General features: G+C 39.0%; 1 protein-coding gene across 1 annotated transcript in view; it reads right to left on the minus strand.

Annotated features, from left to right (window-relative positions):
- FGD6 (FYVE, RhoGEF and PH domain containing 6) overlaps positions 1 to 23,980 on the minus strand; it is a 124,462-nt gene that overhangs the window by 90,264 nt on the left and 10,218 nt on the right. The window lies entirely within an intron of this gene.

A 23,980-nucleotide genomic window follows, 5' to 3' on the forward strand; every position in this document is an offset into this window, starting at 1 on the left:
GCCACAGAAGTAACCACACAACTTGTTGACTATGCCACAGGAATAGCACCATACTATTAGGCATCTCCCACAGTGCTTTGTCTGGACTGTGGGAGAACTCCCTGGCCTACAAGTCAGGGTGATCACAGCTCTCCAGGGTTTGTGGTGCTATCTTAATGACAAAGGATGAGCCCCAGGCAGATCACAGTCCAACAGACATTCTTTTCTCTCTAGCTGGGAAGCATCTGGTTCAAGCCTGAGATGTTCCTAGCTAGAGCATAATCTACTGTTATTAAAAAAAAAAAAAAAAAAAACTCTCCTGAAACAAGCACTCACAAAATAACAACAAAATAAACCCACTGCCATGACGTCAGTCCCAACTCATAGTGACCCTACAGAAAAGAGGAGAACTGCCCCACAGAGTTTCCAAGGAGCTGCTGGTGAATTCCAACTGCTGACCCGTGGGTTAGCAGTCGAACTCTTAACCACTGAGCCACCTGGGCTCCAAAACAAGCACTAGCTAAAATAAATACCAAACATTTAATTACCAGCAATTTTGTTTCCTTGGAATTTGGAGGACTTTGAGGAATGATTTCTTAAAACGTAATGGGAACTAGATAAGGATGATCTTTATCACCACTCTTATTCAACATGCTGCTGGAGGTCCTAACCAGAGCGATTAGGCTAGAAAAAGAAATAAAGGGCATCCAAATTGGTAAGGAAGAAGTAAAAGTATCTCTGCAGATGATATGAACTTACACACAGAAAACCCCAAAGAATCCACAAGAAAACGACTGGAACTAACAGATTTCAGCAAAGTATCAGGATACAAGATAAACATACAAAAATCAGTCGGATTCCTCTACACCAACAAAGAGAACCTCGAAGAGGAAATCACCAAATCAGTACCATTTACAATAGCTCCCAAGAAGATAAAATACTTAGGAATAAATCTAACCAGAGATGTAAAAGACCTATACAAAGAAAACTACAAGACACTACTGCATGAAGCCAAGAGAGACTTGCTAAGTGGAAAAACATACCTTGCTCATGGATAAGGCTCATTGTGAAAATGTCAATTCTACCCAAAGTGATCTACTGATAAAATGCAATCCCAATCCAAATTCCAACAGTATTTTTTAACAAGATGGAGAAACAAATCACCAACGTCATATGGAAAGGGAAGAGGCCCCGGATAAGTAAAGCATTACTCAAGAAGAAGAACAAAGTGGGAGGCCTCACACTACCTGATTTTAGAACCTATTATACCGCCACGGGAGTCAAAACAGCCTGGTACTGGTACAACAGAAACACAGACCAATGGAACAGAATTGAGAATCCAGACATAAATTCATCCACCTATGAGCAGCTGATATTTGACAAAGGCTCAAAGTCCATTAACTGGGGGAAAAGACAGTCTCTTTAACAAGTGGTGCTGGCATAACTGGATATCCATCTGAAAAAAATGAAACTAGACCCATACCTCACACCATGCCCAAAAAATAACTCAAAAGGGATCAAAGACCTAAATATAAAATCTAAAATGATAAAGATTATGAAAGAAAAAATAGGGACAATGCTAGAGGCACTAATACATGGCAAAAACAGAATACAAACAATAAGTAACAATGCACAAACACTGGAAGAGAGACTAGATAACTAGGAGCTCCTAAAAATCAAGCACTTAAGCTCATCAAAAGACTTTACCAAAAGAGTAAAAAGACAACCTACAGGCTGGGAAAACATTTTTGGCTATGACAAATCCGACCAGCATCTAATCTCTAAAATCTACAAAATAATGCAACACCTCAACAACAAAAAGGCAATTAACCCAATTAAAAAATGGGCAAAGGATATGGACAGGCACTTCACCAAAGAAGATATTCAGGTGGCTAACAGACACCATGAGGAAATGCTCACGATCACTAGCTGTTAGAGAAATGCAAATCAAAACTACAATCAGATACCATCTCACCCCAACAAGGCTAGCATTAATCCAAAAAACACAAAATAATAAATGTTGGAGAGGTTGTGGAGAGACTGGAACACTTATACACTGTTGGTACGAATGTAAAATGGTACAACCACTTTGGAAATCGATTTGGCGCTTCCTTAAAAAGCTAGAAATAGAAGTACCATATGATCTAGCAATCCCGCTCCTTGGAATGTATCTTAGAGAAATAACAGCCGTCACACGAACAGATATATGCACATCCATGTTCACTGCTGCACTGTTCGCGATAGCAAAAAGATGGAAACAATCTAGGTGCCCGTCAATGGATGAATGGATAAACAAATTACGGTACCTTCACACAATGGAACACTACACAAAGATAAAGAACAATGATGAATCCATCAAATATAACATGGAGGAATCTGGAAGGCAGTATGCTGAGTGAATTTAGTCAGTCGCAAAAGGGCAAATATTGTACAAGGCCACTATTATAAGAACTCAAGAAAATGTTTAAACACAAAAGAAAACATTTTTTGATGGTTGTGGGGGGGGGAGGGAGAGAGAGGGGTATTCACTAACTAGATAGTAGACAAGAATTATCTTAGGTGAAGGGAAGAACAGCACACACTACAGGGGAAGTCAGCACAACTAAACTAAATCAAAGCTAAGAAGTTTCCTGAATACAACCAATCACTTCGAGGGACAGAGTAGCAGAGGCAGGGGTCTGGGGACTATGGTTTCAGGGGATATCTAGGTCAATCGGCATAACAGAGTTTAAGAAAATGTTCTGCATCCCACTTTGGTGAATGGTGTCCGGGGTATTAAAAGCTAGTGAGCGGCCATCTAACATGCATCAATTGGTCCCAACCCACCTGGAGCAAAGAAGAATGAAGAACACCAAAGACAGAAGGAAAGTATTAGCCCAAGAGACAGAAAGGACCACATAAATCAGAAACTTCAACAACCAGAGACCAGAACTAGATGGTGCCCGGCTACTACCAATGACCGCCTTGACAGGGAACACAACAGAGAGTCCAAGATGGAGTAGGAGAAAAGTGGAGTGCAGAACTCAAATTCTAGTAAAAAGACCAGACTTAATGGTTTGACTGGACTGGAGGGACCCCAAAAGACATGGCCCCTGGACTCTCTAGTAGCCCAAAACTAAAACCATTCCCGAGGCCAACTCTTCAGACAAAGATTAGACTGGACTATGGGACATAAAATGATACTCGTGAAGAGTGTGCTTCTTAGCTCAAGTAGATACATGAGACTAAATGGGTAGCTCCTGTTCGGAGGCGAGATGACAAGGCAGACAGGGTCAGGAGCTGGTTGAATGGACACAGGAAATCCGGAATGGAAAGGAGAAGTGTGCTCTCACAGTATAGGGAGAGCAACTGGGGTCACATAACAATATATGTATAAATTTTTGTACTATAGACTAACTAGAATTGTAAACTTCCACTTAAAGCACAATAAGAAAAATTTAAAAATATATGTATATTTTATTTGTATTCAATAAAAGTGTTCGAAAATTTTGAAAAAAAAGTATACAGAAATCTTTTTGTCAATACAAATATGAAAGCATTCTATTGACCTTAGAATTGCCTCCAAATAAAATATAGCTCGTTCCCAAGACAGTTTTGTCATTATACCAAAGATGGCATTTCTTTTACTGAAAAAATAAATTAAAAATAAAATAAAGTTAGGGCTGACCCAGCATCATTTCTCCCCTTTACCTCCTGATTATGTAATATGTAACTACTTAGTACCAGACCAAATAAAGGCAACTAGAAATAAATAATGAGTTGGGATGGCTACATGAGAGCACTTCATGTTTTTTACACACACACACGTTTTACATATATATACATATATTTTTACATATATATTTTATAATACTTAAAATACACAAAATTACTTCTCTGTTTAAATCAATAAACATTTACTGAGCGCTTATTATGGAGCCCAGGTGGCACTGCGGTTAAGAGCTCGGCTGCTAACCAAACGGTAGGCAGTTCAAATCCACCAGCCGCTTCTTGGAAACCCTATAGTGCAGTTCTGCTCTGTCTTATGGGACCACTATGAGTCAGGATCAACTTGATAGTAACAGGTTTGGTTTTTTTGGTATTACGTATTATGAAGGTCCCTGGGTGGTGCAAATGGTTTGCACTCAGATACTAACCGAAAAGTTGGCAGTTCAAATCTACCCAGGGGTGCCACTGAAGAAATGCCTGGTGATCTACTTGCATAAGATTAAACCCATTGTGGTCTAGTAGATTCCGACTCATACTGACCCTTTAAGATTACAGCCATTGAAAACCTTATGGAGTTCAGTTCTACTTTGAAACACACGGGGTCAGCATGAGTTGGAAACAACTTCACAGCAATGGGTTTGGTTTTTTATATTATTTTAGCAGCTGGAGATAAAAAAGATGAAGATAATCTAATAGAATTCCTTACAGATAATGTCGACACTGTAAATCCTATTGATTGCTTCTCTAATTTATCTGCTGAGTGAAACTTTCTTAAACAGATAAAGGCAGAAGGAATTGGGATAACCACAGTAATTAGGATAAAGGTGAGAACTACTTTATAAAAAAAGAACAATTAAAATTTAGCTCATGCTAAATGTTAAAGGCAGTTCACAGACACTAAGGAGGCAGGGCTTGGGGAGATTCAGGAGGTGATAGCACTTGAGAGAACAGATTCCAGCAAATGAAAGGAGGAGCAATGGCATCCTGAGTGGGAAAAGACTGGAGGGAAACTGGCGTGAGCAAAGGCATGGGGGTAAGAATAGGGGTGACTGACGGGTGATGGGAGGGACATTTCAGTGTGATGAGAGCTGCTAAGTTAGTGAGGGGTCAGTATTGCTAACATGGCTGGCAATCAGCCAAGGCAGAAGAGACAATCATCCACCCATGATGGAAACTAGAGATCCAAACCCAACCCTTCTCTTCGGCTTGGCCAGGTTCTAACACTAGAATAGGAAGCCTAGCAGGGGAGCCAGGCCATGGAGGTTAGACTGGTAGGTGACTGACTAGAAAAACACCACTCATCCTTTAACTACCTTCTGTAACAGGGTGACTGCTTGTTCTTGTGTCAATTGCACATGCCACATGCTTCCTCTAATGTCTTTTCACCACAGTCCTAACAGCCACTGAAAAGGTAGTGAGACTTTTGGAAAATGTGACCACTCTCTCTGACCATGCTATGTTCTTGATTGTGACTCAGCATGAAACCACTATAGTTCAAGGCCCAAATTAAGACCATTATGTGTTGCCTTGATATCAGGAAAACTGGGAGGGCCCGAATGACCTCACTGCAAGCTCCCCTCTCCTAACCAAACAACCCTCCTTCTCACAGAAACCAGGACAGCTCCTGCTTATCCCTCAGGAGTGGGTTTCAGCTGCCTACCAGCCCTGGAACTATTCAAACAAGCCAACTACATCAGGGGTCAACCTACTGTCTTGATACAACAAAACCTGCCTTTCACTGTCTCTGCTTGTGGCTCTGTGATGTGAGATGACCTCCTCCCCCAGGCTGTGAGTACATGTGCTGCCAACCTCATCTGTCCAATGTCAGGTGTCATGTGTTCCACCATCCCCATAACCCCAGGACTGAAATTCCTCCTTCACCAACTGGGTGAATAGGAGGCAATTAAGATAACCACCAGAAAGGGTGCTAATATCTAAGATCCTTAAGTACAAAGCAGGTGCACTGGTGATTTCTAACAGAATTATCTGAGAAATTACACTGAAGGGTATACAAAGTTAGCTTTATGTATACCTAATTATACTTTGTATATATAGCCAAACAGACTCTGCTATGATAAACTCAAGCAATTTTCAAGTTAAAAGTAGTCACGTTACATGTTACAGAAACATGACATATTTCATGTTATAAAACATTACATAACATGTTACACTAAACACAGACCCCACTGTAACAAAATGGTGGGAATTACAAGGAAACCAGCAGTTAAACCCAAATGACATCTGCTTTCAGTTCTAGATCTTATTTTTTATCCAAACCTACTTAAGTGCCTCATTTTATAACAGCAACCCAACCTGCAACTGGGATTTCCCACTGACACGGGTAAAAGGACAGTAGGCTTCTTGGGAGCCTATAAGTAGCCAGAGAGGGGGAGGTTAAATTGTTGTGCATGAATAAATCAGCCTACTTTCTTATTTAAACCTAAACATGAACAATTCTATTTACCATTTCCCTCCCTCAGGTACTATCCACAAGAGCTGTCTTAAAGGTCTACTCTAGAACAACTATGAATCATCAAAAGACCCATATGGAACCTATGTCTTTCTGGGAGCACCTGGGGATACAGGACCATTTGCTCAAGACTGGTAGGCTCTAAAGGGCATCAGGAAAGGGCATGGATTTCTACCTCCACTCTTAATTGCATGCATCAGTGTATCTTTCTACTACGTACACCACTGACTTGCTCCTTGCTTACTTTTACGTTCCCTGATTGAGAAACCAAGAAAAAAACATAACATTTCTATTAAACTTGGGTAACATCTTTATTTATTTATACTCTACTTTAGATGAAGGTTTACAGAACAAATAGTTACTCATTAAACAGTTAGTACACATATTGTTTTATGACAATGGTTAACAACCCCATGACATGTCAACACAGTCCCTTCTCAACCTTGGATTCCTTATTACCAGCTTTCCTGTCCCCTCTAAACTTGAGTAACATCTTTGAAAGCTAGAGTCAGGGAAAAATGGGAGGAAAGTGAAAATAAACATGCATTCAAGAAGTGAGATAAACAGATTCACTTTTGACAAGGTCACAAACATTTCACTGTAGCCTCATAGTTTTCCAGGAGCAAAGGAAAGGCAGTAGAGGAGAGAAGAAACAACACTGGTTTTAGCCTAAGATAGACCTGCACTTGAATCTAAGCTCCATCATTCATCTGGCTGTGTATAACTGACTAACTATTTAGGCTCTTTAATTTTACACTTCCCTAAATGATAAAATTGAGACAATACCATCTGCTATGAAGATTAAATGAAGGAGTGCTGGTGGCATAGTGGTTAAGTGCTCAGCTGCTAATAGAAAGGTTGGCAGTTCGAACCCAGCAGCCTCTCTGCAGGAGAAAGATGTGACAGTCAGTCAGCTTCTGTAAAGATTACAGCCTTCGAAACCCTGTGGGACAGTTTTACCCTGTCCTACAGGGTCGCTATGAGTCAGAATAGACTTACTGGCAACGGGTATAAAGATTAAATGAGATAATATAAGCATGCCTGGTACATGCAATGGACAATAAATGAAAGCAAATTCTTAAAAAGGAGGCATGAGGAGAGGGAGAACATCTTGGTCCATAACATTAAGTAAGCAGAATGGCAAGAGGAACAGGAAGTTTTTGTTCTTGTTTACCCGTGGTAAACTCAGAACTTAGCATTATACCTGGTCTCTCTACTTCTTGCCTGAATGAAAAAACGCATGGACTTTATCCTAACAACTCACAAACGTGTAGTATAGCGTGGGGTAGCAAATCCAGCCTGCTGCCTGCTGTGTTTTGTAGGGCCTGCAAACTAAGAATGGATTTTACATTTATAAATGATTTATAAATGATTAGGGGAAAAAATGAAGAATAATATTTTGTGACATGTGAAAACTACACAAAATTCTAATTTCAGTTTTCATAAATAAAATTTTACTGAAACACAGACAAGCTTATTCGTTTTTGTACTGTTTGTGGCGATTGTCACACTACAACAGCAGAGTTTAATAGTTGCAACAGAGACCATATGGCCCACAAAGACTAAAATATTTACTTTCTGGTCCTTTACAGGAAAAGTCTGCCAACCCTTGGTATAGATCACCCACAAAAGGCAGTATGTCTGTTTTGGAGCAAAACTGCCTGTGTTTGAATCTTAGCTCTGCCACTTACTAGTTAAATGAAATTGAAAATTCTTAACCTCACTATACCTCAGTTTTCTCATCCACAAAATGGGGATAATAACAGTGCCAATTTGACAGGGTTTTATGAAGATTAAATGAATTAATTCAAGTAATGCACTAACAATACCTAATACATAGAAAGCTTGCTCACTCACTTGTGTGCTACAACTCTCTCTCTTCCCATATAGATATATACACACACACACACATACATATTTATCATTAGCTGTGATACTAAAGGAGTCCCTGGATGGCACAAACGGTGCTCAGCTGCTGAATGAAAAGTCGGAGGTTGGAGTCCACCCAGAGGCATCCTGGAAGAAATGCCTGGTAATCTACTTCTAAAATACCAGCCATTGAAAATCCTATGGAGCCGAGTTCTACTCTAACTCATGTAGGGTCGCCATAAGTCAGAATCAACTCCAGGGCAACTGGCTGAAGCTCAAGTTCATAATATTAAGAAAAATAAACTATTACTATAGACACTTAAAAGCCTAGAATTGTATTTAAAAAATTACTTCAGAGAGAAGCTTCTGCATTGTCAGTCATGTGAAACAGCTCATCACCGCTTATATGTCTGAGTAAAGAACTCCTGCACTTAGGTCACGTGAGTCATGGTTTTGCAGCAGGTCACTTGGGGGCTTGTTTTTCATGTTTAATTTCACTGCCTTTTTTTTTTTTTTTTGGTAGCTTACTACTTGTACAGCAGTATCTCGAAGTCCAGAATAATTAGTTACATCCTTATTACAAAACGGTCTTTTATTTACTCACCAACATAAAATAATGAGTAAGATAGAGGTATCCTACTTTAAAGCTCCTTTTTAAAAGCTAGCTCACTCCTCTTTGGTGAATAAAGATCATATTGATGACAATCTCTACGAGCAAAACACAGGCCAAAAAGGTCTACAGATGACATAACAAGCCTTCATCACTCAGTGCAATAAAGTTGCTGATCCCGTTGGTAATGCAAATCTCATTTCTCAATGTAAAGCACCGTACGCTTATGTCTTTTTTAAATACAGATTTTCATAGTAGACTGCACTTCAAAACACTGATCATCTGCTCTGAGCCACAAGCTAAAGGCTCAAAAAAAAGAGGAGAGATGGAAAGTAAGGAGAAATCAAGACACCACAAAACAGTTAAAAAAAAAAGAGAGAGAGAGAAAGAGGGGAGAAATAATGAGTGAGTAGAAACAGAAAGCATCATCCGTTCATACATTTGTGCGTTTGTGTACAGATGTTATTAGGCGCTTGGTGGGTTAGGCTTTGTGTTAGGTACTGAGGTTACACGTGGAGGAAACACTGCTGTCAGTCACTGTCTTTCTCTTGTACCCTGAAGATAATAATAGCCTCTGAGGGAGAAAGTTTAACCACTCCTAAACTTTCCATTTATTTGAAAACTTTCCATTTATTTGAAAACTTTCCATATTACAAAACAAAACAAACCAACCAACCAAACCCAAAACCCTTTTCTCTTGAGTGGACTGGGGGAGAGTAATGAGAGGAAAAGGAGGGAGCATTTTACTTTTTGCTTTATGCATTTATGCACATTTAAATTTTTTTTTTTAAAAAACAAAACAAAACAAAGATTCTATATAATTTCTATAATTAAAAAAATATAACACATAAAGAATCAAAAATCCCCAGTCTCCCTTCTCCAGGTCTACTAACTTAATCCTTTCAAGCATTCCTCATAAACAGTATTTTTCAATACTTGGGAAGGAAAGGTCAAAGGAAAGGTGGGAGGATGGGCTTGAGGCAGCTAGCCCACATCTGGTTTTCCCCCAAAAAATCAGATCATGTTGACATGTGACTTATGACTACAATTTTCAGAATACTTCCCATAGACAACCTGAAACTGAACACACTCCTAATGGTCTAGACTGTCTTACCTCCAACATCTCTCTGTTCATAATCAGAGATTTTACTTGTGGAATCCACCTACAGGGTACTAGCAGAAGAGCCAGCAGAAATATTTACTGGGGCTAAGATTTCAATGAGCAGAGAGAGACAGCATTAATTTGTAGAGTACAGAAGCGCATACAAAAAATATTTTTGCTTCTTAACCATGCGAGGACTGAATAAGAATTAAAGATGCTTAGAATTACTACTACCGAGTCAATTTAGTAAGGCCACATTCAAGAAAACGGCTAAGATCTCATTTTAGCCTATGTATGAAAGCATCAGTAATTACTCAATAACCCCTGGGTACAAAAACACACCTAAACTCATTTTACCATCAAAAAATCGCTTGAACCCAACTAGAGCTAATGTACTTGCTTAGTTTTGCAGTATTTAAATTTTGCCAGCAAAAAGATTTTATATTTTTTAATGAGACCAAAACCCACTTTTTAATAGAGAAACTTTCATCCTTCAGATCTTTATTTTATATTCTTCACTAAAGCCTAAGTACCAATGTTCGTTTTAAAAATTCCCTTTATACTTCCATAAATATGGTGCTCTGCACACAGTGAATGTACAATAAGCACCTGTTAACTAGAAATAGTATTTAATAGATTAAGAAGAAAGATGTAATCTATAAAACAGCATTCACAGGTTAAGCATATTTTACCTGGCTTCCTAACAGTGAAGACAGGGGATTTTATCTGTTGTCCAATGAGAATGCTAAAAGATAAACGTGAAAAGTTCCTATTTTTTAAGCTGCATTTTTCTAGAAGATTTTGTAGCTCTCTTAGCTAACATGGTTATATCTTTTCCATCTGGATACCCAACTAGTCCATATAGTAGTTTATAACACAAGATAGTTAAATTTAAGCCACACCAATGTCATATGGAGACAACAGAGCAAAGAGCCTGAGATGACATGTTTTGGCAGACAGATAGATGTTCAAATCCTGAAATAGTTATATAGATAATTCACTCTACAAGGGAAAATATGTCTTCTACATGTTTTCTATAGGAAACGTGTTTTCTATAAATTTCCACTAGGCCCTTGACTTAAGGACAACTTAGCTAATTTTTGCTAACTCCAAAACTACCTACCGACTACTCAGATTTTTTCACTTTGTCTTACTACATGTCAGACGTAGGAAGAATTCTTCATTCTAAAAAAAGTTTCATAAAACTCTGGCTTATTTTAGTCATACGATTGTCTTTGCATTTTTAAAATAGCACATGAAGATATCTTAAGATCTGTATGTAATATGTAAGAAACTGTTAAAAATTGCCTTTGATTGGCATGGGAACCTACACCCCATGCCTCTTTCTGCAGGTTTGGTGAGAGGACTGGTGGAGTTAGAAGAATGGAATGTTTACTGGTTAATTATTCCATAATATGGAAGGATGCTCACTAGGTATCTAATAAAGACAGAGGCATGTGAGGCCTTTTAACTCAATTTCTCTTCTCCAAAGGAGCTTTGTTTTAACAAATAGCAGCTCTCCAAATCAGTGTAATTGCTTTCCAAAATTAACAGATGTTTCCTGTGCATTCTGGACAGCGGGACACTGGTTTACTCCAAATGCAGCTGGATTCTGACCTCATGCAAGTAAAAGCAATACTTAACCTGACAACTGTTTGCTCAGATGTGGCCACCTATTTTGTGCCAGGTATCTGCTGGGACAAGGATACAAAGGTGTTTGCAATCTTACAATATTTATTCTCATTTAGGGTGTTTTTTTTTTTTTTGGCGGGAGGAGGCTGTGAGCATGAAGAGAGGTTACCAAAGTGCTATAATAAGATAATAAGTTAGTGCTGTACAACAGTACAAGGCACAAATAGTGCTTTGTACAGCTTGGTATACTGTAAAACAATTAATATAGTAAATGTTGACTATTACTTTAATTATACTATAAACTTGATATTCCAAGCAATAAGCTATGGAAGGAAGCAAGACCATAAGTATCCATAAATTTACTTCCTTATTCATTCTTTGAATGACAAAAATTTTGAAACAGAAGATAGACTGATGATTGCCAGGAATTAAGGATGGAGGTGGGTGTGGTTATAAAAGGGTGACATGAGGTTCCTTGGGGTGATGGAAGTGGTGGTGGTGGACATATGAACCTACACAAGTGATAAAACTGAATAGAACTACATACACAAACACAAGTAAAACTGGGAAAATTTAAATAAGATCAGTGGATTATATCAATATCCTGGTTGCGTTTCCAAATGTTGAGATTGGTCTGAGAAAAGGACCTTAAAAACAAACAAAAAGTTACCACTGAGTTGATTCCAACTCATAGCGACCCTATAGGACAGAGTAAAACTGCCCCATGGAGTTTCCAAGGAGTAGCTGGTGGATTCTAACTGCCGACCTTTTGGTTAGCAACCAAAGCTCTTAACCACTGCACTATCAGGGCTCCATAACTGGGGATAATTCTTTGGTTTCCAATTTATTCAAGGAGAAATTAAGTTTATTAATTTCTATAAAAGTAAAAATAAAATCTAAAAACCCAACTCTCTCTGAAGTAGCAGTTTAACTACTAGGGAATGCAATTATTTGATAATATCCCCAGTAGCTATTAAAATGTCACTATGTGTTTACATGAGAATCAGAGACCTTAGAAATGAACTGACATTAGACAGGAGTCTTTAGGCATGACAGCCATAGAATACTGACAGATTGAAGCCACAGGATTTTAGCAGGCTCTTATAACAAAACTCTTCAGAGCACTATCACCCCATTGTCCCTTTTCCATCCCCTGTTTTAGCATAAAGTGGGGGGAGAGAAGGAGAGGCAGGAGACAAGTGATGTAAGGCAGTGAAATATACAGACTAAAAACTGACTATACATACATCCCCTTTGATAATGAAATGAGGCCAACTATGTAGCTATTTTTGGGTAGGTTTTAATTTGAATTAAATTGAGAGCAAAAATGACAAACTCATTAAAAATCTGCATTATAGGATATTTTAAAAGAAATATTGTTTGAGTATTTTCACATATATGTATCTACCTTTAGCAGCCAAGTAGAGGTCTTACCAGGCTTGCTTTAGAGAAGCCTGTTATAATTAGCACAGTAATTATTTTATGAAAATACATTGTTAAAATGCCCAGCGGGGTGTACACAGAAGGAATTTAAACGTATTTCTGTAATACGATTTACAGCAGTTATTTGCTTACAATAAGACAAACCAAGTTCAGTTAAGCCTAAGCAGGATGAATACAGATGCCAAATTAAATGCCACAAGCAGCAACTCAATTATTTTTACCCTGGAGGTAGATTCAGCAGCCCTCTTCGTGGACACATGAATGATTGTGACCATTGTCAGCAGCTCCAGCAATGATGCAAGCAGCACTCTACCTAATAGCTTCTCTCAACCTACAGCCCTGACTGAATGGGCTCCCTTGTCCAGCTTTCCAGGTCTTACCCATCCGTAACTCAAAAGGCACTGGAAACCCTAGCTCCTCCCAGAAATCCTCAACTAATGAGAGACAGTACTTCATCCGCCTCTTTGGAAAATAATCTTACCATTCATTTAAGGCTATTATGTAAATTTTATTATAAACGGTATTTTAGCCTTACAAAATTATTTCCTTTGAGGACCCATAACTAGTGAACTCTTTCATTAAACTAAGGTGCTTCAGAGGTCATAAAGTACTTGATAGAATGAAATGAGGAACAGAGATGACAGATAAAAAAGCAACTCTTATGTAAATCATGGGGAAATATGAGGCATGCATAACATTTTGTGTCATTACTGTCGAACTGCAACTAGTAAATGACAGGAACCATATTTAACTTGCTTGGTATAGTAGCCACCACTAACTGGACCAAATGCAAATAAGAGATAATTAATTCTGTTTTCCAACCTTTGAAATACCTATTACCTAACCATGAAACTTACCAATCAATGAGCTCTTCGTGCATAAAAAATCTGGACCTTGGAAAAAGCTCAATAATGTCTATACATACCATTCATTGCAGGTGGTCTTGTGTTTTCCCTCTAGATAGTGAGCAATTTGGGACAGGAATATTTTGTCCATTGTGGACTCCTGGGTAGAAGATTGTCAGACCTCTACCAATATTAAGCACAAAAAAATAAAACAATGGCAAAACCAATGACTCATAACCAGTTGCCGTCGAGTCGATTCCAACTCATGAACATGATATGATTTACTTCTCTAAAAGATTAGTATCATATATTAAAATCAATGTAATCATAGCTCAGGCTCAGAAAACTTGGTTCAATACTCAGTTAACCTACAGATTAGCAATGTGACCTTGGGCAAGTTACTTAACCTCATTATGTCTTAGTTTCCTTGTCCATAAAACAAGGTGACAATAGTACTTATGATATAGGGTAGTAGGAACTAAATAATACAGTAAAACCTGTGAGAGCCAGAACTCGATGGAACTGCCTTGTTTTCTCAGGTCTCACAAGTTTTCCACCTTTGACAGGGTGCAGTCTTACCACTTTCCTGTCACTCCTTTTAGTAGAAAATATTTGCGTTTTCTCTCTCTGACAGCTTTCTGCCTTACACAGGTTCTGGACTTCACAGGTTTTACCGTACATGTAAAAGCTCCTAGCATAATGCTTAGCATATCTGAAGCATTGAATAAATTTGTAGCTATTATTAAACCAAAAAATCCGTTGCCATGGAGTTGATTCCAACTCATAGCAACCCTACAGGACAGAGTAGCACTGCCCCATAGGGTTTCCAAGGTTGTAATCTTTAGGCAAGCAGACTGTCGTATCTTGCTCCCGCAGAGTGGCTGATGGTTTCAAATCGCTGACCTTTTGGTTAGCAGGCTTGTGCTTACCCACTGCGCCATCAGGGCTCCTAGCTATTATTATTAACCATAAAATCTATACTATTTGATATCAACAGCATTTCTAATCTTTGATACTATTTGGTTGACAGACTTTTGGTGAGGTAAGGAAAACATTAGATTGAGGGAGAGTTAGAGAGTTTGGGGGAAATAGTGGGTTTTTTTTAGCATATATTAGTAGCATCAGATATCTGTTTGCTGAAAGTTTCTGCTTAGTTTGAATACTCACCTCCCTCAAACTAACATTTTAATGCAGCTGTGTACAACCCTCCTTCCCGATGGGGGTAACTGTATCTGTTATGACAGGAGAAAAAAAGCCAACAATGCAAGCAACCCTGAACCTTTTTGCCACAACTAGGAACATAAATTCTCTAAAATCTTGCTGTCTTTTTAATGCTTCCACACCAGCATTGTTGTTGTTATGGTTGCTATCGAGTAGATTTCAAGGCAATGTGGTGTTTTGAAGGCACCATATAAGAGCCCTGGTTTTGCAATTTGCCATGTCTGTGGTGGGAAAGTCAACAAGTCTAGCTGGGCCTTGGTTTCGTGAGGCTGGATTAGACAACTTGCCATGACTCCTTTAGTTCTCAAATGTAATAATTCTATGACTACATTGACCTAAAATCGTTAAAAAACATACTTCAATTCCCAAAATTTTCAAACTACTTGATTTCCACAAAAGGCCTCTATTTCAGTTTTCTTACTCCCAAAATTCTAAAACACTAAGATTTCAGAAACTTTTGCTACCACATAAATCATACCTGGACTCCTGAACAATCTTATTATCTATCCTTCCCGTTTTCCCTCCTCATTTCTCCCTCCCTCAACCTACACAGGGCAGTAGAGAGGAACTGTGGTTTGTCCTCACGTTTCTAACAGTGGAGCTATGGATGAAAAATTAAGTAGTAAACAAGCCACTCATTTAAATTGAAATCTGTTTACCTGTAACTGCCAATACATCTAAAGACCAACAGAAAGAAAAAAAGTTACCAATTATTCCTTCTTTATACATTATATCCACTTTCCCACACTTGAAATTAGAGTTGCCAAACAATTCAAAATCAGAACTTCTTTTCAGATTTTGTTAAACTATTCTGATTTTTACTAAAAATCAAATCTATTCTTTAATTTCTAATTTTTCAAATGATACTAACACATACCAAAGTATATCAACCGTTATAAATATGTTACCAAGAAACTGACTTGACATAAAGTAAATGAATGACCTACATAAAACAAAGTTTTCAACAGAATCCACAGGAGCTAAAAGAACAAGCAGTTACAGCATTTCAAACATACAAAGGCTAAATGTGTTTGTTTTCCTTTTTATTTTCATTTAAACATTCAGGGGAAACTGACTTTCTTTGTTCAGAGTTTATTATTTCACCTTTCCTGCAGGAGAAACCAAAATACTTTGATAAATGGGAGAGTCTGATAAACAGATCCTTGAAGATTAGGGCTCAGAACCACTAATCCAGTTACATTTGCATTATTGTCCACTTTTCCTGAAATCACTTTACCACTATGACTCAATTTCTTTAAATATAAAAGAAGAAAATGACACCAATACAACCTCTACTCCAATTCATGGAGTTCTGGGTGGCGCAAAAAGTTACATGCTGGACCGCTAGCTGAAAGGTTGGTGGTTTGAACCCACCCAGAGGCTCCTCAAAAGACACCACCACCACCACAAATTCACACTAATATGGAGCCAAAAAGGATCTATACCATATGCAAGCAAGAAGGGCTGAGACACCTGGGAAATAAAATCTTAAAAGATAGCTGTTCTTTCTGGATATATTATTATAGTGCTTTATTCCACAGATAGCCTATTTAGCCACCCCTATTTTTACAGTTCCAGTGAAAGATTATTGCTGCCCAATGTCAAAACTACTCAAAAGTACTTTTTTCCTCTAGAGATCCACAAACACAAACAATTACCAGACGCAGACTAAACCACCAAAGTAGTTTTTCCATACCACCCAGAAGAAACTAGGCAGTTTCTTTCCTGAATTTAACTTTTAAAGTTAATATTGAATGAAGAGGTCAATATTGCTTTGCAGTTTCTCACATCCAAATATGCTATAATTCAAACCACTCTTTGAATCTAATATAGTTTCAAGAAGGTTAGTATTAAAATAAATAGGCTGATATAAACGTATCTACTTTTTTTTCTTTTAAATCCAAAACAGTTTCTCCTAAATACCAAATTCATCTATGCAATTCCAGAAAAAAAGATGATGAATTTAAAAGAAATGTCTGAAAGACCACAGAAAGTTTACACAAGTAATATACAAGTACAGGCATCATCTGAGTTACAAACACCTGAAACATGAACGTACTCAACCCCTTATGAACAAGAGCTCAGATCTGGAATTCCCCTCAACGACCTGGAGGATCAATGAGGCAAAGAAGTTAATCTTCCCCACCTCTTCATCCTGCACCCTACCCGCCCTTAATATTTTCCTTCTCAATGCACTAGCCTTTTTTTCCTTGAATGTACCAGCATTCAAGAATCGAATCCCCAAAACTATTTACTTAATTTTATTGCTCTATTATTGTTGCCACAGTCTCATTCTTATTACTTTCTATTGCATATTTCGTATATTAGAAAGCTAAATATAATCCTGCAGGCTAGCTAGGAACCTAACTCCTACTCAGTTATTTCTACTGCAAAAATGCATTCTGAGTTTCAAATGTTCTGCTGTTGTTAGTTGCTGTCAACTTCGACTCATGGCGACCCCAAGTGTGCAGAGTAGAACTACTCCATAGGATTTTCAAGGCTGTAACCTTTGAGAAGCAGATCACCAGGCCTATCTTCTGAAGTGCCTCTAGGTAGGTTGGAACTGCCAACCTTTTTGGCTAGTGCTTAACCATTTGTGCAACCCAGGGACTTCTCCAAATGTTTTACTAAGGTTTAATCCATTTACAAATTGGTGGATTGCTTAATTATCTTTACTTATCAAACCTTACAGAGCCCTGGTGGTGCATGGTTAAGAGCTCGGCTGCTAACCAAAAGGTCGGCAGTTCGAATCCACCAACTGCTCCTTGGAAACTCTATGGGGCAGCTCTATTCTGTCCTATAGGGTCGCTATGAGTCGGAATTGACTCGATGGCAACGAGTTTGGTTTTGGTTTGGTATCAAACCTTACGCGAATTAAAAATGCTTAGGGGAAAAAAAAGCAGACCCTCCCCCTCCACACACCCCACACCTACCCTTCCCCAAAAGGTTCATGTTGAGAACATTTCTCCAGGGAAAAAAACGGGCCAGAAGCTCATTGTGCAAAGCAATTTCTGTCTCACTGATGTGATTAGTTCCAATTTTATGAAAGCAAACTCACTGTATCCTTGACTAAATCATCAGATTTTCAGATCTTTACTATTCAAAAAATTAATAAAAATCCAGCTATGGAAAAAAATTATTTGCAACAGATTATGCCTAAAAACAATACTGCCACCTTTTTTTCCAAAACAATGTACACCCACCCCTCACTTATTGACATGGGTAGGTTCCAAAGACCAAGCTGTTATGCAAAAATGGAGGATGACCACATCAGATCACCAAATGGAGGATGACTAGATCATTACATAACTGCCAAATTACATCATTACATAACTGTCAAACCACTAAGAATCATGGCCCAGCCAAGTTAACACATAATCACAACCATTACAGCCTTGCACCTTGGCATTTGTTACTGCCAGATGTACACCGTTGATGTGCAAAATAGTCAGATTTTTCACTATCATCATAAATGTGAAATGTCAGATAACGAGACTGTCGATAAATTTGAGGAGTAGGAGGTGTACTTTTATCAAGCAGGATACACAGATACATACACACACACACACACAATATGTAGGATACTTTTTCTATCTCTGACTAAAAATATGCCTCTGAAAGTATAAAGTGACATTCTACCATACCAAGCACATATATTTGATAAATTACCATTCATGTGTAGACAGGAAATGAGGACCAATGCAATACAGCTGGACAAAATACTGCAATGTAACTAATTCTTAATACTTATTTAACAGGAAAAAAGAAAATCTTTATTGCCAAGAAATAAAACCCAATTCTTCTAGCTGCAGTTTCAAATGTAGGGTAAGTATGTAAACAAACAGATTTGCCAAAACTGTGTGGCCATGATTCCAATACAAGAAACAGAAAGTTAAAGAGCCACACAAATTTTTTGATATTTCCTGAGCTGATGCTGAAAATAACTCACAGGAAAGGACTGCTGTGGAGATATATGAGTCTTTCCCAGCCCCCACTCTCTAACTGGGCACAATCTTGGCTGTGCTATGACAACAGGGAAATGCTCATTAGAGTATTACTTTATGCTTTAATCAGTATGTTAAAAATCCAATAATACCGCCAGATGGCAAATGCAACCAAAGAGAGCTGACTTCTAGACCAGGTCTAATTTACAATACAAATGCCAAAATAGGATTGGATATGACCTGTAATGCCATTTGGCAGGTTTTTAGCCCAGTTTTGTTTAAAATGGAGGGGAGAGGACTTAGTATTTCCCTTTATCAGACATGAGGGTGTAACTAAAAAGAAACAATCTTGAAGTTTTTTAATTTTTCTTGAATTCTGGTACTTGAGGAGGACCAAAAGATAAATCCAACCTGTCAAGTGAAGGCGACTGCAGGACAGAGTTTCCAGGGACAGCAGTCCTCATTTGCTGATTCCACTTCCTCTTTTCTCAATCCTCCTCAGTCTAGAATCTGATTTCTTCCCCTAGAGCACCACTGAAACTGCTCTCACCAATGTCAGGAAACAACCTTTCAAATGTGAAAGCCAGTCATGCTCACTTTCAAACAACCATGCTCAAGTGTCGCCACCTCTATGAAGCAGTCTTCATACTCCAACTGGATACACAACTCAGACAAAGCTTGGATTAACAAAATCACATTGTGCTATCGTTGTCTGTCAGCTCAATGGACACACATTCCTTGAGAGCAGGTATTCCCTTTCACCTTTGAAAGAACAGTGCCTGCCACATAGTCATTTATTTACAGAATAAAGAACCAAACTGCTTCTGAGAACCCAGAGCAGTGAACAAATGATGACCTATCTGGGAACAACTCAAACTACGGTTTCTATGGCTGTGTGAGCTCCCAATCCACCATCCATCTTCCCCTCTAGTTACTTCTCACTGTTGCCTGATGTCAGAAACTCAATTAGTAGAATCACACTGTTAGCAATGGAGAATGGGGAGGGAAAGGGGGAAGAGAAAGGAATAATAAGGATAAAAGGAGGGAAGAAAATCCACTATATGCTAATTTCCAACCAACCAACCCACTCTTCCCTTCTCCTTATCACTCCCAATGTCTTTCTCACAGCAGCCCAGCCCCCGATTTCCTTATTTTCAGTCGCCTCACCCTTTTCACAAACCCTGATGAAAACCTCAGACCTTGTGGAGTTGTTTCTCCTGGGGCTAAACAACACATTGGCTAATGCTCCATCTTCAGCCCCAGCTTGTATCAGAGGAACACACAGAAGCACTGAGAGATGAAGAATTAACCTGACTGGAGAAGGGGTAAAGGATAGGCAAGTACAAAACCCACTGCCCTTGAATCAATTCCGACTCACAGCGGCCCTGCAGGACAGAGTAGAACTGTCCAATAGGGTTTCCAAGGCTGTAAATCTTTACGGAAGCAGACTGCTACATCTTTCTCTTGCGCAGTGGCTGGTGGGGTGGAACTGCTGACCTTTCAGTGAGCAGCCGAGTGTTTAACCACTGTGTCACCAGTGCTCCATAGGCCAGTACAAAAATGGTTAATATAATTTGGGAGCTAAACTGGGACCTTAACCACCATTTCCAACATTGTTTTTTTGGGAAATACACTCTGAGCTCCAAATAATCATGAACTTTTAGAACACAGCCCTATTTAGAATTAGGACCTAGCCACAATTATTTCCTGACAAATTATAAATATGTCGTTATAAGCTTGTAAATTTTAGGTTGTTGAATTTGAATGAAACATCTACACTCGAAAAAAGTTGGCCATAAAGCCCCAAGCTTGCCAACTATCGATTGTTTACTGATCCAGAACTTGGTCGGTTATTGTTATAGATTGAACTGTGTCCCCCTAAAATATGTTATATAAATCCTAACCCCTATACCTGTGCATGTAATCTCATTTGGGAATGGGGTTTTCTTTGTTATATTAATGAGACCATCAATGAAGGGTGTGTCTTAAACAAATCACTTTTCAGAAAGCAAGTTTTAAGGACAAAGGGGGGAAGACAGATACCACATGGAGCTCTCCAAAGATCTCTGAGAACACTAAACCAAAAAAACCAAACCCACTGCAGTTGAGTCGATTCTGACTCAGAGTGACCCTAGACTGTAATCTTTTTTAGCCACATCTTTCTCTCATGGAGCGGCTGGTGGGTTCAAACCGTCAATCTTCAGTCAGCAGCCAAGTGCTTAACCACTGGGCAACCAGGGTTCTGAGAACACAGAGCAGACAGAGAGAGCCTTCCTCTAGAGCCAGTGCCCTGAATTTGGGCTTCTAACCTCCTAAACTGTGAGAAAATAAATTTCTGTTCATAAAAGCCACCCACTTGTGGGATTTCTGTTATAGCAGCACTAAGAAACCAAGACAGTTATATATATTAAAAAAAAAAAAAAACCCATTGCCATCGAGTGGATTCCAACTCATACTGACCCTACAGGACAGAGTAGAACCACCCCATAGTTTCTAAGGAGCTGCTGGTGGATTCGAAGTGCTGACCTTCTGGTTAGCAGCCGAGCTCTTAACAACTGTGCTACCAGGGCTTCAAGAACCTGTAAAACAGTATTGTCTGTGAACTAGTTCCCCAGGTAAAATCCACCCTCTCTTCCCTGAGGGTTGAGAAACTGGTAAAGACACTCTTCTGATTCACTCCAGTAGAGCTTAGGTTTAGGTTTAAACTTAAACACAGTATATGTCTACATTTTTTCTTATCGTTTTAGAACCCTATTGTTGTTAGGTGCCCTCCAGTGGACTTCCACTCATAGTGAACTCATGTGATGGAGTAGAACTGCCTCACTGAGTTTCCTGGACTGGAATCTTTAAGGGAGCAGACTGCCTTTCTCCCATGGAGGTGGTGAGTGGATGGGAACTGCCAACCTTCGGTTAGCAGCCAAGCGTTTAACTGTTGCACCACCAGGGCTCCTTTTTAGAATCCTAGGGTGTTGGAGTTTGAATCAACAATTTGAAAGCACAGGTTTATATTTTCAACAGCCAGACTACCAAACAGGATTTTCACTTTGATCCTCTCGGCTCACCAGAAATGTATGACTGGCTTCTCATTCACCTTATTTTTAGGTGTCCAAATGTCTTCCTCATGAAAGCGTCTCTTTTTTTTCCTGTCTATTCAATACTGTTTACGAAAGGAACAACCTCCCAGGCAATGCTGTTACTCTGACCCTATGACTGAAGGCTTTTGATTCAGCTGGCACATTTTAGGAATCTCAAGGCTGCTTAGGGCTCCCTGCTCTAGGCCTAAACAAAAATCTCTTAGGAAAGCTAAATTCCAAAGCAGAACTCACCCACCGCTCACCAGGCTGCCCTACTTGATGGCCTGCAACCTGTCCAAAGCAACCCTCAGTTTCCTGTGGCCTCCAGAAAGAACCCTCCTCCTGAATGCCATCCAGCTGCACTGGCTGACTGTGTAGTTAACCCCTTACAACCTGACTCCCCCAGTCCAGCAGTGCCCTAATTGCATAAGAAGCATACCAGACAAAGGACAAGATCCAGAAGTAAAGAGCCTATGTCAGAGATAATGTTATTAAGCCTGAGGGCCAAAGGAAACCTGCCCAAGGGCTAAACCTCCAATTTCAAGAGAACATTTTAATTTTAGGCAAGGATGGTAGTGTATCACAAAGAAGACAAATTCAAATGCATTCCTCTTTAATAAACTTACACACACACACACACACACACACACACACACACACTACACAAAAGCATAATACAAGGAGAATCAGTAAATCAGTTGCCCTTGAGTACATTCCAACTCATGGTGACCCCAGTGTATGTCAGAGTAGAACTGTGCTCCATAGGGTTTTCAATGGCTGATTTTCCAGAAGTAGATCACCAGGCCTTTCTTCTGAGGCACTTCTGGGGGGACTCAAATCTCCAACCTTTCAGTTAGCAGCTGAACACGTTAACCTTATGCACCACCCAGGGCCTCCAAAAAGGAGACATTGTTATTGTTGCTAGGTGCCCAAGTCAATTTCAACTCATAGTGACCTCATGTGACAGAGGAGAACTGCCCCATAGAGTTTTCTAGGTTATCATCTTTATAGGAATAGATCACCAGGTCTTTCTCCCACAGAGCCGCTGGATGGGTCTGAACCATGAACCTTTCGTTTAGCAGCCCAGCGCTTCCATTAAGAGGGGGAACAGTAACACCAAAATTGCTCCATGGAAAGCAGAGCAAGCATAAAAATAGCCAAAAAAAAGTTCGATATTTTGGCTCCAATTCTCTGTGGAAATATTCATGCCAAGGAAGAGACTTTTGGCTAGTTACTTTCAAAGAATAGAAAGATGTAAACAAAATGCAATCAGCTATGAGAAAAATTAGGCAAGGGAGTTAAATACCACTGTATAGGTATAAGGAGGAAGGGCACAGAGAAGTATGGGTAAAGAAAAATGCTAGGAGAACATCTTAAAGTTAAAAGAACTTTAATTTATTTTGCTTGATGAATTGACTGAAATTTTGCTTGACAATATCACATATTTAATTCACCCAATAATCCTTTCTTTGGCATTTAAGTAGCCACTATGTGTCAGGTATGATATGATGTTTCTACAAAAGTCATATTTTAAGACTTCAGTACTCAAAGGCCTGAAGTTGGTGGTCTAAGAAGAATCTGAAAACATTAAATACTGCACAAAAATGGTTTAGGTGCTTTTGGTTAAACATAAAACCCTTCAAATACAATGCAAAGGCTACCTTTGGGACTATGAAGAGAGAAGGAAGCAGCTACAAAGGTTGCTTTGCCTCTTTTCGATTCACTCACTCATATACCCAAAGAACATCTACTGATCACCTACCAAGCTCCTTGCTTGGCCTCATGTAGGATATAAATATAATTTTAAGACCAAATAATCGCACCATAAGAAAGTCTGAGATAAAGGCTGTAAGAATATAGAATAATTGGGAGGTCAGAATAGGATGTGAACACTTCCCACTGGGTGATTCTGGAAGCTTCATGAAACCACATTGTTAAGCTGGCCCAAGATTTCAATAAGAGAGGTGGAATACATATTCCAGAGGCATGAAGTACATACATCAAAGAAAGAAAGAAAGAAGAGCAGTTATGCGCTTTCTGCATTTTTTCCTATATTCACCAGGAGTCAGCAATTAGCTTCAAC

The sequence above is a fragment of the Trichechus manatus genome, unplaced genomic scaffold (genome assembly GCF_000243295.1).
Source record: "Trichechus manatus latirostris isolate Lorelei unplaced genomic scaffold, TriManLat1.0 scaffold00081, whole genome shotgun sequence".
Classification (NCBI taxonomy): domain Eukaryota; kingdom Metazoa; phylum Chordata; class Mammalia; order Sirenia; family Trichechidae; genus Trichechus; species Trichechus manatus.